This window comes from Triticum dicoccoides, chromosome 2B, assembly GCF_002162155.2.
Source record: "Triticum dicoccoides isolate Atlit2015 ecotype Zavitan chromosome 2B, WEW_v2.0, whole genome shotgun sequence".
In the NCBI taxonomy this organism is placed as follows: Eukaryota; Viridiplantae; Streptophyta; class Magnoliopsida; order Poales; family Poaceae; genus Triticum; species Triticum dicoccoides.
In genome coordinates, this window is record NC_041383.1 from 716,348,765 (window position 1) to 716,359,376 (window position 10,612).

The 10,612-nt window shown below is 46.2% G+C and overlaps 1 long non-coding RNA gene across 1 annotated transcript; it reads left to right on the plus strand.

Moving 5' to 3' along the window:
• The first annotated feature begins 5,968 nt into the window (after nucleotides 1–5,968).
• On the plus strand, nucleotides 5,969–6,668 carry LOC119368457. Its single transcript, XR_005176649.1, has 3 exons — nucleotides 5,969–6,060; nucleotides 6,185–6,339; nucleotides 6,619–6,668. It is a non-coding gene; the product is annotated as an uncharacterized LOC119368457 (long non-coding RNA).
• The last annotated feature ends 3,944 nt before the right edge of the window (nucleotides 6,669–10,612 follow it).

Below are 10,612 nucleotides of genomic sequence, written 5' to 3' on the forward strand. Positions count from 1 at the left end.
CAGCATTCTTTAATCCGAAAGGCATCCGTACAAAGCAGTAGGTGCCACACAGAGTAATGAATGAGGTTTTCTCCTCATCCTCTTCTGCCATGAAGATCTGATGATATCCTGAATATGCATCAAGAAATGACAGCAAATCACATCCGGCCGTGGAGTCAACAATCTGGTCAATGCGCCGCAAGGGAAATGGGTCTTTGGGACAAGCTTTATTAACATCAGTGAAGTCAATACAAAGCCTCCATTTCCCGTTTGCTTTGCGCACGACTACAGGATTGGCCAACCACGTAGGATGGAGCACTCCTCTGATAAGACCTGCTGCTTCCAACTTCTTGATCTCTTCTGCAATGAATTCTTGACGCTCCACTGCTTGTTTCCTAACTCTCTGATTGACGGGCCGCGCGTGAGGACAGACGGCAAGGTGTTGCTCAATTACTTTCCTGGGAACACCGGGGATGTCAGACGGTTGCCATGCAACCACGTCGACATTCGCCCGCAGGAAAGCAACAAGCGCGCTTTCCTATTTAGGGTCGAGCGTGGCACTGATGGTGAAGGTACCACCAGTGCCGTCCTCCTTGGCGGACACTTTCTTGGTCTCTGGTGAAGCTGTCTTTGCCTTGTTACACTTGCCGGTGGAGCTCGATGGTGCATCCTCGACGGTAGCGCAGCACTCCGAAGAGGTGCGCTTGCCGGAGTGGGCATCAGAGCTCTTGCCGGACTTGGTCTTCTTCTTCCCCCCGGGAGCTTCAGCGGCAAGTGTCTTGCGATCAGCTGCGGCTGCTGCTTCCCGGTAAATCTTGTCGGTACAGACAAGGGCATCCTTCTTGTCACCAGGGACAGAGATGATGCTTATCGGACCTGGCATCTTCATTATGTTGTATGCATAGTGAGAGGCTGCCATGAACTTGGCGAGTGCTGGACGGCCGAGTATCCCATTGTAGGGCAACGGGAAATCAGCAACGTTAAAAGTGACCCTCTCAGTCCTGAAGTTCAGCTCGCTGCCAAATGTTACCAGCAACGTGATCTTCCCTTTCGGCTTGCTCCTTCCCGGGTTGATTCCTTGGAATGTACCGGTCTCTTCAAGCTCGCTGTCAGGGATCTGGAGCTTCTGGAGTACCGCGGAGGAGATCAGGTTCAAGCCGGCTCCGCCGTCAACTAGCATCTTTGTGACCTTGAGGTTGCGGATAGTTGGCGAAACCAACATCGGCAAGCACTCGACCGCAGTTATGCGATCAGGGTGGTCCTCAACATCAAAGATGATAGGCGTGCTGGACCACTTTAGAGGCTTGCGTGACTCAACTAGTGGTTCAGCTGCATTAACTTCCCGCACCCACTGTTTGAGCTGGCGGTGTGAAGCATGCAGGGAAGCACCGCCGTCAACGCACAGGACCTCTGTGGCTTTTTGAAACTCCTGCTCGTCGGCCTCATCCTCATCCATCTCTTCATCTTCGTCTTCGTCTTCGTCCTTGTCGCGGACGCGGGGAGGCCTGTCTCCTTGCCGCTGCTTGGCCTTGCCGCGGCGCCCTCCTCGGCTGGGACGCTTCTTACCGGATCCTCCAGTACCTTCTTGGGCCTTCTCCTTGTCGCGTCGTTCGTACTCAGCTTTCTGCAGCTCAACAAGCTGCTCAACCTTCTTGCAGGTCTGGAGATCATGGCCCTTGGTGCGGTGGATCTTGCAGTACTGCTTGCCGGAGCCGTCCTGCTTGTCGGCGGCCACCACGGCCTTGCCGGAGCTACCAGCTTTGGCCTTCTCGGCGCCACCTCCGTTGCCGGATTGCTCGACGACTAGCACATCTTTGGCTTTCCTCTTCCTGTTGTTCCGCCGCCAGTTCTTCCTTACCGGGGCGGCATCTTCACTATCAGATCCTTCTGCTCCCGCATTCTCTCCGGCGAGTTTCCTCCCCTCCTCAGCACGCGCAGATCTGTCAGCCAGGGCATATAGCTCGCTGACGTCTCTGATTTTGCACATCGCCATCTCCTCCCTCATCCTGCGGTTTCGCATGTTCTGATGGAACGCGCTGATGACCGCGGCAGGGTGGACGTCTGGGATGTTGCGCTGCACTTGGCTGAATCTCTGAATATACTTGCGCAGGGGCTCTCCTTCCTTCTGGGCGAGCAGGTGAAGATCACTCTCCTGGCCATGGGGCTTGTGGCCGCCTGTCAAGGCGCCGACTAACTGATGGCACAAATCTGCCCAGGAGGATATGGAGTTGTCCGGCAAGTGCATGAGCCAAGATCTGACATTGGGCTTGAGCACCAGCGGGAAGTAGTTGGCAAGGATCTTGTCGTCGCGCCCCCCAGCAGCTTGCACCGCGATGGTGTAGATGCTGAGGAACTCTGACGGATGCAACCTGCCGTCGTACTTCTTGGGTACGTCTGGCTTGAAGTTTTTCGTACTGGGCCACTGGACTTGCCGCAGCTCACGAGTAAACGCAGGGCAACCTACCGCATACGGCAAGTCGCCTGGTTCCCCTGGCGCATGCATGTCGACAGCGGGCCCAGCGCGCTGGTCTGATTGACGCCGCGCTTCTCTTTGACGCTCGATGTGGGTACGAGCGTCCTCCTGCTGCCGTTCTTGAAGAACTTGGCGCTGATCGTGACGAGCTCGCGGATCCGATGATGCGGTGGAGTCACTGTCGAGATTGACCCGGCGAGTCGGCGATCTTGGCCTTCGGGGCGTGGAGTGCACGGTGGTTGCACCCCCACCGGTCTTGTCGCCATCGGCTCGCGCCTAGGCGTCTTGCCGCGGCTTCGATGTGCTCGGTTGCCAGGGAGTGTCGCCGTTGGCGAAGCCGATGAGACTCTGAATGGTGGCCCTCCAGTCGTCGATCTTATCCGGCGCTGGAGGGTAATCCAGGAGCAGTTGGGCTCGGGCCAACGCTTCTTATGGAGTCTTTGGCGGCGGTGGTGAACGGCGCGAGGAGCGGGATATGCTCGAACTTCTAACCATGTTAGAAGGAGCAGCATCTCGTCCAGGCGACCGTGCCGCGCTCGTGCCAGCATGTTGACGTGCATGCTGGCCTTGAGCGTCCCGGGATCCACCAGCTTGGCCTTGTTCCAACGCGCGTATGGTACTACGGGCACCATGACGCTGTCGGTCCCGCGCCTCCTGAGAAGGGCGCGATGCGTGTACGGACGCTGAGGTTTGTGCAGCCTTGTCCTTGGACCTGGCAGCGTCATGTGCTCCCTCGTCGGCGCCCGTTCCTCCGCCGGTGTCCATCCCACCACCCGTTTGCTCCGTTGGTGGCGGGACCGACGCGGACAGACCAACCACTTCCAAAGCCTTCCTCTTCGGTGGCATGTCGATGAAGATGACGAAGATCTAGCCCGCGTGAACGCCGGATCAGGTTCACGCAACCTCGACGCCCCCTACCTGGCACGCCAAAGATGTCGTGGGAACGAACACCTATGGGGCAGGGCCCCTTTTCGGTCCGGCTGGGAGCGGGGGTCGCACGAAGAGCGGATCGAGCCGAAGCACGCGAGCGGTTTTTACCCAGCTTCGGAGCTCTCCGGAGATATACAACTCCTACTGCTGCTTTGTGTTTGTATTTTCTTCTTGCTCGAGAGCGTGAGCGTGTTCTAGTTTTGAATGAGTCGAACCCCCCCCCCCTACGCTGAGCATGGGCCTCCTTTTATACGCTAAAGGGGTCTCCGACAGGTGGCAACATAGGCGAGGGCAAAAACGTAAAAGAAGTGGTTGGTACAGCTTCTTGCACAGTGCACCCTACCTAACTCTGACGGCAGGGGACAAAGGCATTAAATGCCCGTCCGCGTCGCCTAAACAATGCAAAAAAGCGACCGTTAGGGGCGCCACCGTTCGCCACGATGGCTTCTTCGTCATCTCCGCTCGCCACCTTGCACCGCTAGCTGCACAGGCTCTCGCCACGCGCCCCTGAGAAGGCTTCAGGGTGACACGTTGGCGGATGCACTGGAGCGCGGGTGCAAAGTGGTAGCTTTGCCGCGGCAAGCGCCTTGCCGCGGTTGTTGTCTTGTCGCGCCCGGAAGCTTGTCGCTCGCCGGGTCTTGCCGGGAGGCGCGGTGCGTTGCAGCCAGTTTCTTGAGGTGCCGTGGTTGGCCTTCCCAGCAAGCTCCTCTTGCCGGGGCCTTGTCTCTTCCCGGCAAGCTCCTCTTGCCGGGGCCTTGTCTTCTCGGCTTAAACACTTTGTTCTTGAATGGCTCCAAAGGAACCAGCGGAGGACCTTGGCGGTCACCCGGCAAGCCTTTCCGCGGGGCGCTGCGACTGCCTGTGCACAAGTTCGGGATACTAGGGTACCCCTACTCTAGTACACCGACACATCTACTGTCCTATATCTACACACGAGCTCCTCTAACAGATTGACTCCGCTGACTGTGATGGCCATGATGCAGACATTATCTCTCACAAGAGCTCTTCTTAATTCCTAAATGTGATACATTTATATGCTACTTTTCTCATAGATGTATTGGTTTGTACGCTTCCATTAACTGCTGCCTTTCAGCGATCTGATGGTTCAATGGCATGCTCACCATTTATTCTACAGTCTATTTAAATTAGTATATTTGTTCTTTAGTGATTCCCGGTAGAAGATGATTTAAATATATATATAGGTAACTGAGCAGTGTCTTGGGACATCAGCTACAGAAGAAAAAACATGCATACGATTGAAATTGAAGCATGCATGGGTCTCTATTTCTGTATCCTCCCTCGGTCTCAAAAGATGTCATGCAAACTCATTTAAAAGTCAACTATTTTGATGTTTGATGAAGTATATTATGAAAATATATAAACAACTACAATATTGAATACATATATTATGAAATATATCTAATGATGGTATATTGATATGGATTTGATATTGTTTATTTTCATATTTTTGTGTAAATACTTGGTCAAACATGACCCTTTTATAGGTTGCCACGTGTCAAGCTAAGGACTGGATCAATATTAGAATATTAGAATTCAAAATTCCATTGTAAAAGCATATGTGACTTAAAACCTAATCATAAATACATAGTTTGATCTATTGTATTCGCCTGAACCCCTTTAGAGACTATTGGTAAGTTTCTACTGAAGTGCCCTATATATTTTGATAATCAATTGCTGATATTTGCTATTCTTATACTTAGCTGCAAACATTTTGGAGGATCTAGGTAATTTTCTTATATTGTCCATTCCTTTGCTTGGATGTAATGGTCTAATGTAGCGTCTTATTTCTAAATAGTATATGAATCATCAGGATATACTTATTCAGCAATGCTAGCCCGTGCAAGTGCACGGGTTGATGACTAGTTATGATTAATTAGGTTAGTTTAGTTCCAGATTTCTGAAATCTACTCTACTTACTATTCAGGGTTGATTGCAAATTAGTTCTGCCCCAACTATGGTTTACTGAAGCTTATAGATTCAGTGTTAGTTTTTAGCTGTCATCTATCTCTTGAAATTGAGTTAATTTGCTTGCTGAAACTAGGTTGATGCCTTGTGTACTGTTTTTCTTGATAAGTTTGATGTTCATCGATCGTCCAGATTTACTAGCACACCAGATAGAATTTGGGACTGATGCCAATAGATTTTCTAGACATTTTATTGTGTCTCATGCTGAAAAGGAAAATGCACAATGAGCTTGTTTGACTTTTTTGATGCTTAGAGTATACTTGATCAGGGGGCAGTGTTATTTCCTGTGATCTTTCATGTCAGTTGCTAGTGTGATGCTTCAAGATGACAAATTTAAAAACCTAAACTATTGTAAATAAGTGTTCTGCATCTTGAGCATTTAAATGAGAGCACTTAACCATTGTACGGATTTTGCATATTTTGTTTTGTATTTCTTTTATAAATGATGATAGTCTACGCAAGATGTACACATGTTAATTTTTGGTGACTTGAATCTGTTATGCCCTTTATTTTTTTACTTAGCATAACCCAGAACAACAACATCCTTGATATTTACTGATCCCCACCTCGCTCTTTGCACTCGCAGACTTGAAGGCATCTATCGTCCCAGCTTTCAGAATGGAGAAACTAGTGAGTTTCATATATGATCTGAATGAAATGTTTTGGACTTGCGGCAGTGGACTTTGCTACTGGTGCGATCTATTTCCTGTTTTTGTCTACTAATCATCAGTTACTAGAATTTACCTTCTGCCTGCTACTGCTTGTTTCTTGATGCACTCGTTTATACTGAAATGTGGAGACTTTACACCTTGCAAGATCATTCGGTGGTGGTGACCCATATGATGGCGATTCGCTCCGGCCATTCCAGTTTTGGCGGTGGTGGTGCTGCTGATCCTATGATGGTAGACTCGTCTGATTCCCCTAGCCGCATCCATGGTGATGAAGCTCGGCCTAGGCTAGAACCCCCTCCGGTGAGCTCCTCACGTCCTCTTATACCCCTCCTACTTGCTTGTTGGTTCTATGCTCCGCCTTTGTGAGGTGTAATTGTTCAATTTTGTTCATAGTCGAGCATTGGATGATATTGTATTTGTCATGATGTACATGGTTCATGAACTATGCCAACCTGCAGCTTTGTTGTATTAGTGATAGTAGGATAATGCAAGTTTTGACAATCCATGCATATTTCCGCATCATAATAATCTTCTTCTTCTAGTCTTCTTCTTCTAACTTTCTACTTTCCCATTTTACAGATTTGCTTAAGATCACGGAAGCTTGGGTTGATGGAGTGCTTGTATTTAGTTTTTGTTTTGACCTTGTGAAACTTGCTACCTATGGATGAAACTGTGTAATATTGATGAAACTATGAATATGTACGGATGAAACTTGCTACTATTGGTAACATGTGTTGGATATATATGTGTTCATGACTATTGGTAATATGTGTTGAATGTACTATATCGGTCACTTTGCCATCTGCTGGCAGATGGCAAAGTGCTTTGCCATCAGCTGGCAGATGGTAAAGAGGCCACGTGTCATCTACATGTAAAATTTGGGCTGGCCTATTTGGGCTCTTTGCCATCTGCTAGCAGACGGCAAAGCATGCAGCCTTTGCCATCTGCTGGCAGACGGCAAAGTATGCCGTTAGCCTTCTAACGGGGCTAACCCCGTTAAGAGGCTTTGCCATCTGCCAGCTGATGGCAAAGGCACAGGCTCTTTGCCATCAGCCAGCAGACGGCAAAGAAGCCTTTGTCGGCAGGGTTTCAGAAAAACTGTTTGCCATCTGCTGGCAGATGGCAAAGCCTTTGCCATCCGCCGACCATGCCTTTGCCATCTGCCATGGCAGATGGCAAAGTGCCAGATTCCAGTAGTGATCGGAGACATCTGTAGAGCATCTTTATAGTCATCCAGTTACGTTATGACGTTTGATAGCACACAAGGTGTTCCTCCGGTATTCGGGAGTTGCATAATCTCATAGTCTGAGGAACATGTACAAGTCATGAAGAAAGCTGTAGCAATGAAACTGTAACAATCATAATGCTAAGCTAACGAATGGGTCTTGTCCATCACATCATTCTCCTAATGATGTGATCCTGTTCATCAAATGAAAGCACATGTTTATGGTTAGGAAACATAACCATCTTTGATAAACGAGGTAGTCAAGTAGAGGCATACTAGGGACACTTTGTTTTGTCTATGTATTCACACATGTACTAAGTTGCCGGTTAATACAATTCTAGCATGAATAATAAACATTTATCATGAAATAAGGAAATATAAATAACAACTTTATTATTGCCTCTAGGGCATATTTCCTTCAGTCTGCCACTTGCACTAGAGTCAATAATCTAGTTCACATCGTCATGTGATTTAACACCAATAGTTCACATCTTTATGTGATTAGTTCACATCTTTATGTGATTAGTTCACATCTCCATGTGACTAACACCCAAAGGGTTTAGTAGAGTCAATAATCTAGTTCACATCGCTATGTGATTAACACCCAAAGAGTGATCATGTTTTGCTTGTGAGAGAAATTTAGTGAACGGGTCTGCCACATTTAGAGTCGTATGTATTTTGCGAATTTTCTATGTCTACAATGCTTTGCACGGAGCTACTCTAGCTAATTTCTCCCACTTTCAATATGTATCTAGATCGAGACTTAGAGTCATCCAGATCGTTGTCAAAGCTTGCATTAACGTAACTCTTTACGACGAACTCTTTGTCACCTCCATAACCGAGAAACATTTCCTTATTCCACTAAGGATATGTTTGATCGATGTCTAGTGATCCACTCCTGGATCACTATTGTACCCTCTTGCCAAACTTATGGTGAGGTACACAATAGGTCTGGTACACAGCATAGCATACTTTATAGAACCTATGACTGAGGCATAGGGAATGTCTTTTCATTCTCTTTCTATTATCTACCGTGGTCGGGTTTTGAGTCTTTCCTTAAATTCACACCTTGCAACACAGGCAAGAACTACTTCTTTGACTGTTCCATTTTGAACTACTTCAAAGTTTTTTCAAGGTATGTACTCATTGAAAATATATGAAGGGTCTTGATCTATCTCTATAGATCTTGATGCTCAATATGTAAGTATCTTCACCGAGGTCTTTCTTTGAAAAACTCCTTCCAAACACTCCTTTATGCTTTCTTGAAAATTCTACATTATTTCCGATCATTAATATGTCATTCACATATACTTATCAGAAATGTTGTAGTGCTCCCACTCACTTTCTTGTAAATATAGGCTTCACTTCAAGTCTGTATAAAACCATATGCTTTGATCACTTTATCAATGCATATATTCCAACTCCAAGATGCTTGCACCAGTCCATAGATGGATCGCTGGAGCTTGCTCACTTTATTAGCACCTTTAGGATCGACAAAACCTTCTGGTTGCATCATATACAACTCTTCTTTAAGAATCCATTAAAGAATGTTGTTTTGACATCCATTTGCCAGATTTCATAAAATGCGGCAACTCCTAACATGATTCGGACAGACTTTTAAGCATCGATACGAGTGAGAAAATCTCATCATAGGCAACACCTTGAACATGTCGAAAACATTTTGCGACAATTCGAGCTTTGTAGATAGTAACACTACTATCAGCGTCCGTCTTCCTCTTGAAGATCCATTTATTCTAAACGACTCACCGATCATCGGGGAAGTCAATCAAAGTCCATACTTTGTTTTCAAACATGGATCCCATCTCAGATTTCATGGCCTCAAGCCATTTTGCGGAATCTGGGCTCATCATCGCTTCCTCATAGTTCGTAGGTTCGTCATGGTCTAGTAACATGACTTCCAGAATAGGATTACCGTACCCCTCTGGTGCGGACCGTTCTCTGATTGACGTACGAGGTTCGGTAGTAACTTGATATGAAGTTTCATGATCATCATCATTAGCTTCCTCACTAATTGGTATAGGAATCACTGGAACTGATTTCTGTGATGAACTACTTTTCAATTTGGGAGAAGGTACAATTACCTCATCAAGTTCTACTTTCCCCTCACTCAATTCTTTTAGGAAAAACTCCTTCTCTAGAAAGGATCAATTCTTAGCAACAAAATATCTTGCCTTCGGATCTGTGATAGACGGTGTACCCAACAATTTCTTTTTGGGTATCCTATGAAGGTGCACTACTCCGATTTGGGTTGCTCGCTCCATTGTTCCGGTGAACGGACACACCATTATGTTGTGGTGTTCTAGTTGGCGTGAGTTGCGAAACTATTCCACATTGTTTTAAATGAATTCCAAACTTATAACTGAAATATTCGTCTCCGCGGTCAAATCATAGAAAACTTTATTCTCTTGTTACGATGATTCTCCACTTCACTCTGAACTTCTTTGAACTTTTCAATTGTTTAAGACTTGTGTTTCATTAAGTAGATATAACCATATCTGCTCAAATCATCTGTGAAGGACACACAATAATGATACCTGCCGAGAGCCATAACACTCATCGGACTGCATATATCGGTATGTATTATTTCCAATGAGTCAGTTGCTTGCTCCATTGTTCCGAAGAACGGAGTCTTAGTCATCTTTCCCATGAGGCATGGTTCACAAGCATCAAATTATTCATAATCAAGTGATTTCAAAAGCCCATCAGCATGGAGTTTCTTCATGCGCTTTACACCAATATGACCTAAACGCCAGTGCCACAAATAAGTTGCACTATCTTTATTAACTTTGCATCATTTGGCTTCAATATTATGAATATGTGTATGAAGGAAATATGCACTAGAGGCAAGAATAAAGTTATTATTTATTTCCTTATTTCATGATAAATGTTTATTATTTATGCTAGAATTGTATTAACCGGAAACTTAGTACATGTGTGAATACATAGAAAAACCGAGTGTCACTAGTATGCCTCGACTTGACTAGCTCGTTGAATAAAAGATGGTTAAGTTTCCTAGCTTTAGACATGAGTTGTCATTTGATTAACGGGATCACATCATTAGAGAATGATGTGATTGACTTGACCCATTCCGTTAGCTTAGCATTTGATAGTTTAGTATATTGCTATTGCTTTCTTCATGACTTATAGATGTTCCTATGACTATGAGATTATGCAACTCCCGAATACCGGAGGAACACTTTATGTGCTACCAAACGTCACAACGTAACTGAGTGATTATAAAGGTGCTCTACAGGTGTCTCTGATGGTACTTGTTGAGTTGGCATAAATCGAGATTAGGATTTGTCACTCCGATTGTCGGAGAGGTAT